Raw genomic sequence first — 13,909 nt, 5'->3', positions numbered from 1 at the left:
AGACTCGCGTTCCTGGACGATTCCCCAGCACACCTGGACGACGTCGTTTAATCAACGAGGAGCCTGCGGTGGAAATTCCCTCCTAATTCCAGGAGAATTCAGGGAGGACGAGGAAACCACCCAAAACACTCAACACGTGAGACTCTTACCGCTGGGCATAGTTTATAGAAGGGCAAAGTTACTTGAACTGCAGAGTTAACCAAGTTTTCTGTTAATACATTCTGAATGTTTAACTTTATTGTCATAAACTTCGTTAAGATTTGTACACACAAGTTCTCCACCTGGCATGCAATCTCCATGTTTTATCTTCTGAATATTTGACAACTTGTAGTTCCCATTCTCAGACACACTACATTAATTTTTAGTTATTAAGCCAGCTCCATTACTCTTTGTTCTGACCACAATGGAATAAACCAGCTGAGCTCATTAACATAGTCGCGCTGCTCTACTGTTTAAAGTCGGCGCCATTTTAGTTGCTTTGTTCTCCATAGGAGAACTGAGATTACAACTCCGCCCCCTCACACGCGCACAAGCGCGCACACTTACTCCTCCCCTTTTTTTACACACACACACACACACACACACACACACACACACACACACACTAGATGCTGAGTCTTCACTGTAAATATACTGATCCATGTTGATGCTCTTTGTGTTTTAGAATAGTTGGTTTTAAATAAATGTATCATTTATTTTCACCAAATTGTCTGTGTTGATGTCATTCAAAAGTGGTTGTTGCCAAAACCTCCAAAGAATTCATTGTTAAATCCTTCAGATACCAAACCATTCATTACCTTTAGTTGATAACTAAACTTGTGGTTCTGGTATAATTAGAATATGAGACTGATTCTAAAATTAATGAGACTGATTAATAATTAAGGTAAAACAAATTATATCTACTTTAAAGGATTAGTAGGTGAAACCCCTACATAATTGGTGCCCCCGTGTGAGGGAGATTTCTGGCTCAACCATATTTGTTTGATATCGACCATTTTTTCATATCACAGGCTTTCAAGCCATTAGAATAGGACCATCTCCAAATTCGCCCGAAGAGGGCGCCAGAGCGCTTCCTAAGTCTTCCTATAGAGGAAAGCTAATCCTTGGTAACTTTAGTTTGGTGATATCTTGTTCTAATTTGATTACCATTTGATTACTATTCACATTCATTGAGCAATCAACTGAAGATCAGTATATTTATTTCACTCATTTAATTTCTGATTACTTCAATAGTAATTCAGTTGCTTTAACTTGTATGGCATCCCACTGATTTCCCCTGTACTGCAGAAGTATCAGGATAATTATTTAGCAGTTATCAGACTTCACTGTTGTAGTCTTTTATCCAGTGTGCTAGTGTTTAGTTGCCGGTACCATAATCATCTTTTGCACAATTCTTTTTACCCCAGTTTCAATTTGGCTTGCCTATCTAGGTATTACCCTTTTACCTGCCCACACTTGCTAGACACAGGATAGCGGCACATTAACTAAGCCAGATTGTACTGAAGCTGACTTGATTTTGTCCCTTTTTTTTGAGCTAGTCTATAAGTACATTTAGACTAACCATGGCTTTCCTAAAGCAGAATACTTGTCCATCTTTGGTTGTTCAGCTCCTTCAGATGCTTGAACCAGGTAGAAAGGATGTTGACAAACCTCTAAAGGACTCCTTTGGGGAGATCCCTGCCGTTACAGATATAGTTTTTAAAATGTTCCTTCTATGTCAGCAGCAGGCTAGCCTAGAAGTAGAGGCACTACGTAAGGAAAATAGACTCCTTAAACAGGACACTGCCAAGCTCAGTTCTGAGGTTGAAAGCCTTCGCCACAACCTTCAACTGACCACTCATGCGCTGAATTACGTGCTCACCGAAAGTGAATGTCACACGGGCTTAACAGAAACTGCCCGCCTCCAAAGGGAGAGTGAGCTTGCCTGTGCAAGAGCGCAAGATTTCCTTGCAACTAGTTCTGGCACCTCTAGACCTTCTGCATTAGTTACTGTAGAAAGCCAACATAGACAGCACTCCACAGGTGATGCACCTGTTGTACATCCTAAGGCCCCGGCTCCAGTCCCCATGAGTCTTAGATTAGATGCAACTAGTTCTTCCTCAGAGTATCCGTATGATACTACTGACGGTTCAGCTTCTGAAGCTCAAAGTGAAGCCTCTGTGGAGAATCACCCTCCAAGAGCAGATGCCCTGTCTGCATCCTCTTGCTACAAGTCAGCAGAGCCCTCTTACTCGTCCCTAGCTTCTGCCCCCTTACTCTTGAGTAACAAAGAGAGTAAAACTAATCCTGCTATGTCTTTTGGCCCTCCTTATTCTCTGCATGATGTCCAGACCAGGGACATCCCATCAGGTACAACAGCTAGGAAGCCTTACTTAAAAGCTGAGCATCATTCCACTGACCCACGCACAGGCTGGGAGAGTGACGTACATGTTCCAGCTTCTTCCTCAAGGAGAAATGCAGGTATTTCTCAACTTGAGATGCGCAAAGGCTCACTGTTGCCCCCTAGGGACAGAGAACAAGAAGGTAGAAAGCATGCTGGTGACCATTGTCCTCTGCATGATGTTCAGACCAGGGACATCTCATTAGGTACCACAGTTAAGAAGCCTTGTATGAATGCTGAGCATCATTCCACTGACCCACGCACAGGCTGGCACAGTGACGTACATGCTCCAGCTATTTCCTCAAGAGGAAATGCAGAAATTTCCCAACTTGAGATGCACAAAGGCTCACTGTTGCCCCCTATAGACACAGAACAGGATGGCAGGAGGCATGCTGATGTACACCACTGGCAGGATGTACAGACAAGGGACGTCTCACCAGGTAGAGCAGATAACAGGCCTTACTTAAACGCTGAGCATCATTCCACTGACTCACGCACAGGCTGGCACAGTGACGTACATGCTACAGCTTTTTCCTCAAGGAGAAATACAGATATTTCTCAACTTGAGATGCATAAAGGCTCATTACTGCCACCTAGGCACAGGGAGACAGGAGGCAGTAGGCATCCTATTGACCAAGAGTTACACCACTTGGATAGTGAAGGTCCACCTTCCTATTCTAATAGACATGTCCTTGAACATTTCCCTCGGTTAAAGTTACTAGATTCACTAGTCAAGGACATGGAGCCATTCGACCCAGCAAGGTCAAACTACCATGTTGAAGACTACCTCCAAGAAATTGAGTGTAGCCTCTCGGACTTGCCTTATGCAACAGAACGAGAGAAAGTGAAGCTAATTTGGAAAACCACCTCTAGATCAGTTCACACATTCATAGAGTCACAGCCGTTTTCCATTAGGGACAGTTACACTCAGCTTTGTAAAGCCCTCGCTGAGGAGTATTCCTCTTTCTTTGACGAAGCGTCAGCATTCATGTCGGCCATTAAAATTAAGCACAAGCGTTCAGAGCATCCCAGAGATTACTTTAATCGCTTGAAACAAACATTTTTCCAGGGAAGAAATGGACCCGGTCTCACAGAAGACCGAACCTTCAAATCCCTATTTTTGCACAATCTCCACCCTTGTGTGAGAACCCATGTCTCACTTTTAGTACGCCAAGGTGACCTGTCGATGCGTGAGATCAGAAAGACCACGCAGACAGTTTGGGAGACTGTTGTGCAGCCCAGTCTGCCTGAAGGAGACTCCAAAGAGCTCCAAGATCCTCCCTATGCTTTCCCTGTAAATTCAGACACTGTTCTTTCTGCAGGCCCCTCTCACTACTCTCGCCACAGGGACAGAGCCAAGAGGTGGAAAGAGAGGCAGAACCAGTGGAAGGGGGGACAGCCATAGATAAAGATCAGTTAGTGGACCTCCAGCCTGAGCCAGGGGGGAGGTAGAACTGACTTTATATGAAGTTACATGTAAACCTTCAGCCTGTAAACATGTAGCTATGTTTCCAGATCTCTAACCCTTTAAAGGGAGATGTTCCTGGCATCATCTCCGCTCACAGTTCTGCATTCTCAATGCAATAGGTTCTTTACTAAGGGGGGTGTACCCGGCGTTACCTCCTAACTTCTACATTTTACCCCTCACACAGATCTTATTCTCTCCTCTACCAGTATAGCAAGTGTGAGATACTTAAATACTTGTCTATCATGGGATAGGATGAGGCATTACACCTCAGTTAAACCCCCATTTACATTTTACTAGATCTCACAAGAAGCCACACTCTAACTGGACATTAACCCAAATGTTTTAGTCCAGCAAGATCTTTCCTTTAAAGCATTGTTAGGTTTGTTCCAGCCAACAGACTAACACCAACATGTGCTAACTCCACACCTTTCTCCATGCCTGATGTATTTCCTCTTTTCCATCAAAGGCATTTAATCCTGCATGTGACCTTGTTTTCTTATTGTAAAGCCAAGAGAAATCTAAGCCATGCATTAGTATCCTTTCATTGTTTTTCTTGATTTGGTTAACCTTAGTTACTGTTCAAGAACTGCCCAGTAGTGAACTTGTTGCCCAGATGTGTCTCTACAGCGTCTCCCAGCCATCTCATGGATAATGCTATGGGTGGGATGGACAACTTGACTCATGGAATTGATCACCTCCCAGTGGATGCTACAGGGAACAAGGACTGCATGGATAACCTTTTGTGCTCTTCAGGACTGTGACGTCAGCACCAGTCTGAAGACCAAGGGGGGAATGTAGGTACCATGCTAAACCAGCAGGTGGCAGTACCACTGGCAACATATTGAACAAGCTTGCTTTGACGGAAGTAAGGGTGTGTCTACAGTTCAGGTGTTTAAATACCCTGAACAGCCATTCATCTCTCTCTCTCTGGTTTGACCGACACTAGGTTAGACCTATTAAAGAGAGGCTCCGTAATATCTCCCTCTCTCTCTGGTTTGACTGACACCGAGGTTAGACCTATTAAAGAGAGGCTCCGCCACTTCTCTCTCTCCGGTTTTCTTTGAGAACACGCGAACTTTGCAACGACTAACGGCAAACAGCTGAAAGTCGTATTACTTAATTAACGAGCCCGAGTTATGGTGCAATCTAACCAGCAACCGATCAACGTTACCGCGACAACAGATTCACCGAACGACTTCAATCAAGCTTGCTAACGCGGCCACACGGACTGAAACAAAGGCGATCAACTCCCTGTTGTTAAACCGTGAACGAGACTCGCGTTCCTGGACGATTCCCCAGCACACCTGGACGACGTCGTTTAATCAACGAGGAGCCTGCGGTGGAAATTCCCTCCTAATTCCAGGAGAATTCAGGGAGGACGAGGAAACCACCCAAAACACTCAACACGTGAGACTCTTACCGCTGGGCATAGTTTATAGAAGGGCAAAGTTACTTGAACTGCAGAGTTAACCAAGTTTTCTGTTAATACATTCTGAATGTTTAACTTTATTGTCATAAACTTCGTTAAGATTTGTACACACAAGTTCTCCACCTGGCATGCAATCTCCATGTTTTATCTTCTGAATATTTGACAACTTGTAGTTCCCATTCTCAGACACACTACATTAATTTTTAGTTATTAAGCCAGCTCCATTACTCTTTGTTCTGACCACGTTGGAATAAACCAGCTGAGCTCATTAACATAGTCGCGCTGCTCTACTGTTTAAAGTCGGCGCCATTTTAGTTGCTTTGTTCTCCATAGGAGAACTGAGATTACAACTCCGCCCCCTCACACGCGCACAAGCGCGCACACTTACTCCTCCCCTTTTTTTACACACACACACACACACACACACACACACACACACACTAGATGCTGAGTCTTCACTGTAAATATACTGATCCATGTTGATGCTCTTTGTGTTTTAGAATAGTTGGTTTTAAATAAATGTATCATTTATTTTCACCAAATTGTCTGTGTTGATGTCATTCAAAAGTGGTTGTTGCCAAAACCTCCAAAGAATTCATTGTTAAATCCTTCAGATACCAAACCATTCATTACCTTTAGTTGATAACTAAACTTGTGGTTCTGGTATAATTAGAATATGAGACTGATTCTAAAATTAATGAGACTGATTAATAATTAAGGTAAAACAAATTATATCTACTTTAAAGGATTAGTAGGTGAAACCCCTACATTGCTAACCACTGGCCTAAATCAGTCTTTAAACAGGCATGAAAATGGGCCAGGGGTTAAAAAGGTGAGAAGACCGGTGGGTGGGGGGGGGGTTTATGACAGGTCATGGCATGGGGATACGGCGATTACCATTATGCAAGGGCGTTAGGAGCGGGTTTGACATGGGGGGGGGGGGGGGGGGGGGCAACGACACATTTGCTATCAAATCAAAGCCCACCCTATCCTCTAAAATATTTATATAAACCGATTCCACTGTAGGTAAGGTAGTTAATCACTGTATGTATAGTGACATAGAACATTTGTGGAATTACGGTAAATTGCAAATAAACTAAATACAACATGATAATATTCAGATATAACCAAAAAACTTTGGTTTTATAAGGTGATACATAATATTTAAAATAATATAACAGGTTTGATGATTATTATTATAATTTTTAAACTCTGTTGTATACTTAAACTATTTCCACTCTTAAAAAAAAAAACTCTGGAGTGTTGTGTCCTGTGGTTTTATTTTTTTCTTTGGTGGCATGCTGAAATGAAATGACAAAAAATATATGTTAAGGTTTCCTGACTAGACAAGACTAACATTAATGTTAGACAGTAAGGTTGTCCCAAACAGCACACTCTGGAACATTACATACTGCACTTCAAACCATGGTGTCCTTTTATTTATTCGTTTGTTTATTTGTTTTATTTATTATATTTTATTTTTTACACATTAAGTGTAGTAACAGTCTGCAGTTTGGGACGTGGCCAGAGAGTAATGTAACTTTACGTTTCAGAGAGCTTTCCGACAAGCGTTAATATAAACGTTAGCTAACCCAAACCCTCCTAGTCTGTTACCATAACAGCACATTACAATGAAGCTGTTTTATTGTCATATGGTTAGCTATTCATTGCTCTTATCACTGACCTCGCGTTTAATGCTGGCGCAAACTACCCGCCGCTGCAGCGAGGCGAGAGCTCGGGTCAGTGACGCTATGAGTGCAGGATATTTCTGAACAGGCATCTCAACACAAGCCTTAAGAAAGCGAAAGACCCAGAGAGCGCCTGACAAGTTGCTAACAACAAACACAGAGCGTGAATTGTGAACGCTGCCAAACCGTGCTTTTAGAAAAAAAAGTTTTTAAATAGGTTCCGCTTTTTCTGTGGTTTAATTTTTGGGCAGGGCGCACAATCTCACCATTAGCATTTACAATGGCAATGGAGGTGATTATTAGGGCTTCTAAGTGGGTTGTAGGTGGGGAGAGGTTGCATGATGGCACCCGGCTCCCACCGATTAGGGCATACATGGATGACATGACTACATTAACGACTACTGTTCCATGTACTCGGCGGCTGTTGGAGAAGCTAGGTGATAATCTTAGGCTGGCTAGGATGAAGGTTAGACCCAGTAAGTCTAGGAGTGTTTTAATTGTAAAAGGGAAGTTGACACAAGAAAAGTATGTGATGGAGGGAGAAGTAACACCGTCTATACTGGAGATATCAGTTAAGAGTCTAGGTAGGTGGTACACCGCAGCACTGAACGACAAAGAGCAGGTTGTAGAGTTAAGGAAGGAATTGGGTGAGGCTATTAATAGTATCGATAAGTCCTTTTTGCCAGGTAAATTAAAGTTGTGGTGTTTGCAGTTTGGATTGTTGCCTCGGCTAAGGTGGCCACTGACAGTGTATGATATGAAAATGGCTTGGGGTTCCACATTGTCTTAGTAGTGTGGCATGGTTTGGGAGAGGAGTGCTAGAACTGCCACTAACAAGCTTAGTTGAGGAGTTTAAATGTGCCAAGGTAGGCCGAGAAATGTTGTTGATAGGGTCGAAAGATGCACTGATCAAAGCAGTAACACCAGTGACACATACAGGAAGAAAGTGGAATTCACAAGAGGCAACTCAGGCAGCAAAGAGGGCATTGTAGAGATGAGATGTTGTAGAGATGTTGTAGGGCAGGTGCAAAATGGGAGGGCAGGACTAGGGTCAGGTGATACATGGAGGGCATTCAGCAAGGCCACATCACCTGAGAGAAGGTGAATGGTGACTGGTTTTATTCGAGAGCAGGAGGAGGAAGTAAGGCAGGCAAAATCTGCAGGACAGAGTAAGCAGGGTCAGTGGATGAAATGGGAAAGTGTGGAGAAGAGGAGAATTACCTGGCGAGAGTTGTGGGCATTGGATGCAAGTCATATAAAGTTTCTTGTGGGAGCTACTTATGATGTGCTTCCAACTCTACAAAACCTTGGGCAGTGGTTAGGTGAGGATCCAACTTGTAAGCTATGTGCAGGAAGTGGTACATTGAAGCATATCCTGTCGGAATGCAAGGTGAGTTTGTCACAGGGACGTTATACATGGAGGCATAATTGGGTACTTAAATCATTGGCAGGTGCACTTGATAAGAGGCGGTTGGAAGTTAATGGCATGCCAGTGGCTAGGTCCAATAGAGTAATTAGGTTTGTGTGTGAGGGGCAGCATAGCAAGGAGCCCGCAGTTTTCAAAAGTTGTTGGTAAGTGGGTTGATGCAAGAGATTGGAAACTGTTGGTTGTTGTAGGCTGTATATTGCAGGTTCCAGAGTGTATTGTAGTCACAAACTTGAGGACAGATGTTGTGTTGTATTCTGAAAGTAAGCGAATAGTGTATTTCATAGAGCTAACCGTTCCATTTGAGGACGAAGATGATGCAGCATATGAAAGGAAAAGGTTGAAGTATGCAGATTTGGTGGCTGAGGTAAGAGAGCGGGGCTGGCAAGCACATATTAGACCTGTAGAGGTAGGGGCTAGGGGTTTCGTGGCAAAGTCTGCCACAAGACTACTGGCTGAGTTTGGATTTAGAGGCTGTGTGATAAGAGCAGTGGTAAAGGAGTTGTCATCGGTAGCTGAGAGATCTAGTCAGTGGGTGTGGCTAAGAACGGCTGAGGTTAGGTGGGGTAAGGATAGTACTTGAAGAGATAAATTGTTTGGTGTGTGTGATGTTGGGATATGGGTAGGATTGTCACTTGGCTTTTCCTTAGCCATCGGGTAGCAGGGTTCTTTGGCCCGTACACTAGACTCCGCCATGTCGCCTGTTTATTGTTCATAGAGCAATGAATCCTGGGATATGGTGGGACGCGAGGGATACTCAGATGCGTCCTTCGTTTTCGGGGTTTTGAAGGCTACATTCGTCGGCCGCATAAGAAGGAGCCCACCAATTGGGACAGCCTTCGGCGCGGCGCAGTGACGTAACCAGCCTACAAATGCGCACTTCGTGGGCTGCAGCCCCTGAATTGAGATGCACACAATATGATAATTAAAATATATATAGATGTAAATCTCCCGAACCTCCGCACCACAAAAAAAAAGTCCTCGGATCTAACCGATTCGCGTAGGTCACCCTTTTCAACTTCAAAAACGGCGAATTTCGCTGAAAGGTGACAGATTTTCATCCCTGATTTAAATCCCATAGTTTCGCTAACAGGTTTGGCGGCAAACCAGCTAGTATTTAGGTGACTGGCGCGTGCGCGGACAAACATCAGGTCACGTCAAATCACTGCTAGCAACATGTAAATAAATCTAATTTAATTAATTTTAGGAGAAAGGCACTTAACACACATTCAAAAACGTATAGGCAGTTGGATGAGCGTTCGAAAATTTAATACCTCGTCAGATGAAGCTTAATACTTTTTAATGGCCTTAATTTTGGCCAACTGAATTTACTACCTTTTAATACTATTTACAACCCCGCAGACACCCTGTATACTTACTTTGTCCAACTGACCAGGAACGAATATTTGCTGAAAGATGGCTGGGTTGTGCTTAATCATGTTGTGGAGGCCATACATTTTAAGACCTGTACATACCTGCTGCAGCATTGGCAGGACACGAACACAGGAGTGCAGAATTAGAGCACTACGAGGTAAAAAAAACAGACAACCAAAGAATAGAGGAAACAAGACTTCAAATTAAACAAGAGAAAAGTGAAGATTGCCTAGGCTAAAAGAGTAACAGTCCATCGTTTTTATTGTACCTTACAATCGATGGCCTATTGTCACGTTACAGGTCCCGTGTAGCCACAGGGTTGCCAACTCTCACGCATTGAGCGTGAGACACACGCATTTGACCGTTTTCACACGCTCTCACGCCACACTTCCGATATCTCACGCCGACGTTTATTTACCTCAGATCCACATATATGATTCAATACGTTACTAGTTCGCTAGCTCTGGCGCCATCCACCGGCGATATAACACTGAATCTGTGTCCATTTTACGGTCGCCACCCCCCCCCCCCCACTCAACAACTTTCGTCCCCCCCGCTCAACAAAATACACTCGCAACCGGCTCCAGGTTAAAATCTCACTCCAAGCGAACGTCAAAAGTTGGCAACCCTGTAGCCACATGCCAGAATTTGTTCTAAATGGTCAAGTAAGGTTGTTGTGTCTGAAGCCTCAATCTGAAGCAAAACAGCATTACGATTATAGATCTCACTTTGTGGCCCCAACCCAGTGCTCAAAGTCCCCAAGATGGTCCACATTTAGTCTTCATCTTTGGGGTTTTGAGTTGGGTTGACAAGAATTACGTAGAATGTAATAAAGTTACGTTTTAGTTAAGTTACCATATTGCTAATTGCGACTTTCACCCCAATCGAAATTAGTGTCTGTGCAGTGAGTCACATACTCAAAAAAAGAATAATAATAAAATAAAAAAATCACATACATATACAGCTAAAGGGGCACTATAAGCACACACCTGACATACTCAAGGAACCTATTTATTGAGTTCACCCCACTAGATAATGAACACAAATGCTCAAATTGTAAACCTTGTCAATAAGATCCAGCAGTTCGGGGTCTGTCACGTCTGTCTTTGAGAGCTGATCTTTTTCAATCCCATGGAGATGAATTTATAATTCCATTCATGAAAGAAGTTGGGCGGAGGGCCATCCTGTGTGATACTCAGCAATTACTTCACCAGCCACCCTAAAAGGTAGATTACATACACAGTGGCTATTGCACAAGTACATACATAGCAAAGAATAACTTTGACGCAATAACATGACAAAATTCCACATACTTGTAATTATCATTTTGATAATCTTAGGGGTTTTTCCCAGCACTACTTCCTTCAAATAAGTGTGCCTCGATTTCTGCCATCATTTCTATATACAGTGGTACCTCGAGATACGAGTTTAATCCGTTCCAGACCCGTGCTCATATCTCGAACTGCTCGGTTCTGGAAGCAATTTAACAATGTAAAGTATTGTAATTGGTTCCGGTCCTTTAAAAAGTCACAAAACTAGCGTAAATGTGGAAAAAAAGACATGTTCTTTATTAATAAAGGCACACACAACATGTATAATTAAACAATAAAATAAATGTATGGTGGATGTACTCCGGCCGAACAGACGAGCGAGTTCGGCTACACGAGTGCCTTTCTCATGCAGGTGAATAATCTCCTGCTTAGTTTCTGTAGTTATCATTCTCTTCTCACTGGACTTTCCACTACTAGAGCCTTTCTTTGGAGCCATAATGCAAAAAAAAAATGTTTGTAGTATTGAAATACTGTACCGTATACACCGTACGTACTGTTACTCGTTACAAAGCACACGTGCGAATGGCTGTGATGACCGGGTACAGGAGTCGACCTTACCAACACCTCAAGAATTAAAAAACGCTATTGGCTGCTAGAACGCGCTAAATGACGTCATCTCTGCACATACAGGTATGTTTGTGTTTTTGAACCTAAGGTTGTGGGGGAGGGAGAGAAAGAAAAGCGTTTGAGTGTGTCTTTGAGCTGATTAATGATTTCTTTTTTTCCATATAGTACTGTACTGCCACCTAGTGGTTCATGCTCGTATCTCGAGGGTGCACTCGGGTGTCGGAACAGAAATTTTGCTCGGCTCGGTGCTCGTATCTTGGATCGCTCGTGTATAGAGCAGCTCGTATCTCGAGGTACTGCTGTAGTTTGAGAAACAGATAAAAAAAATTATGCAGACCAGTATTTCACCAAAGTGCTCATATTTTTATCTGATTTTTTTCAATGAACTGTGACTGCACATACCAGTGAGGAATTCCTTCCTAAAATTGCCAGTCAATCCCATGCTCTTCCAAGAAAGAAACCCGGAGAGGATTTATCGGAGAAGCCTTTTTTTAACGTTTCCATTGTTTCAACCTAGGTGAAACATATCCTCCCTCGCGACACAAATATTGAAGATTGCCTGGGTGTCTATGTTCTGCTGACGTTTGCTGACAGCATCAGCAAGGCTTGGTAAAATAAAAGGACAGATGCATCTTTTGGTGAAAATATTTAGCTTTAAACTCTATATATATATATATATATATATATATATATACATACACATACATACACACTGCTCAAAAAAATAAAGGGAACACTCAAATAACATCCTAGATCTGAATGAATGAAATATTCTCATTGAATACTTTGTTCTGTACAAAGTTGAATGTGCCGACAACAAAATCACACAAAAATCATCAATGGAAATCAAATTTATTAACCAATGGAGGCCTGGATTTGGAGTCACACACAAAATTAAAGTGGAAAAACACACTACAGGCTGATCCAACTTTGATGTAATGTCCTTAAAACAAGTCAAAATGAGACTCAGTATTGTGTGTGGCCTCCACGTGCCTGTATGACCTCCCTACAACGCCTGGGCATGCTCCTGATGAGGTGGCTATGGTCTCCTGAGGGATCTCCTCCCAGACCTGGACTAAAGCATCCGCCAACTCCTGGACAGTCTGTGGTGCAACGTGACATTGGTGGATGGAGCGAGACATGATGTCCCAGATGTGCTCAATCGGATTCAGGTCTGGGGAACGGGCGGGCCAGTCCATAGATTCAATGCCTTCATCTTGCAGGAACTGCTGACACACTCCAGCCACATGAGGTCTAGCATTGTCCTGCATTAGGAGGAACCCAGGGACAACTGCACCAGCATATGGTCTCACAAGGGGTCTGAGGATCTCATCTCGGTACCTAATGGCAGTCAGGCTACCTCTGGTGAGCACATGGAGGGCTGTGCAGCCCTCCAAAGAAATGCCACCCCACACCATTACTGACCCACTGCCAAACCGGTCATGCTGAAGGATGTTGCAGGCAGCAACAGTGTGTCACATGTGCTCAGTGTGAACCTGCTTTCATCTGTGAAGAGCACAAGGCGCCAGTGGGAATTTGCCAATCCTGGTGTTCTCTAGCAAATGCCAAGCATCCTGCACGGTGTTGGGCTGTGAGCACAACCCCCATCTGTGGACGTCGGGCCCTCATACCATCCTCATGGAGTCGGTTTCTAACCGTTTGTGCAGACACATGCACATTTGTGGCCTGCTGGAGGTCATTTTGCAGGGCTCTGGCAGTGCTCCTCCTGTTCCTTCTTGCACATAGGCAGAGATAGCGGTCCTGCTGCTGGGTTGTTGCCCTCCTACGGCCTCCTCCACGTCTCCTGGTGTACTGGCCTGTCTCCTGGTAGCGCCTCCAGCTTCTGGACACTACGCTGACAGACACAGCAAACCTTCTTGCCACAGCTCGCATTGATGTGCCATCCTGGATGAGCTGCACTACCTGAGCCACTTGTGTGGGTTGTAGAGTCCGTCTCATGCTACCACGAGTGTGAAAGGACCACCAACATTCAAAAGTGACCAAAACATCAGCCAGAAAGCAGAGGTACTGAGAAGTGGTCTGTGGTCCCCACCTGCAGAACCACTCCTTTATAGGGGGGGGTCTTGCTAATTGCCTCTCATTTCTACCTGTTGTCTATTCCATTTGCACAACAGCAGGTGAAATTGATTCACAATCAGTGTTGCTTCCTAACTGAACAGGTTGGTTTCACAGAAGTGTGGTTGACTTGGAGTTATATTGTGTTGTTTAAGTGTACCCTTTATTTT

The 13,909-nt window shown here is 43.7% G+C and overlaps 1 protein-coding gene across 6 annotated transcripts in view; it reads right to left on the bottom strand.

The window, feature by feature from the left end:
- Positions 1-9,641: 9,641 nt before the first annotated feature.
- Positions 9,642-13,909, bottom strand: part of LOC143513882 (uncharacterized) — an 8,862-nt gene continuing 4,594 nt past the window's right edge. For 4 of the 6 annotated variants that reach the window (XR_013130704.1, XM_077004573.1, XM_077004579.1 and 1 more), the window contains one exon: positions 10,340-10,984. The gene's annotated coding sequence lies outside the window, so the exon portion shown is untranslated. Of the gene's footprint in view, positions 9,916-10,339; positions 10,985-11,078; positions 11,238-13,909 lie in introns of those variants that run through there. The other 2 variants (XM_077004574.1, XM_077004575.1) reach the window with 2 other exon arrangements.

This window comes from Brachyhypopomus gauderio, chromosome 5 (genome assembly GCF_052324685.1).
Source record: "Brachyhypopomus gauderio isolate BG-103 chromosome 5, BGAUD_0.2, whole genome shotgun sequence".
NCBI classification, from domain to species: Eukaryota; Metazoa; Chordata; class Actinopteri; order Gymnotiformes; family Hypopomidae; genus Brachyhypopomus; species Brachyhypopomus gauderio.
Note: the sequence above shows the minus strand (reverse complement) of the source record. Positions and strands in the feature narration are given on the sequence as shown.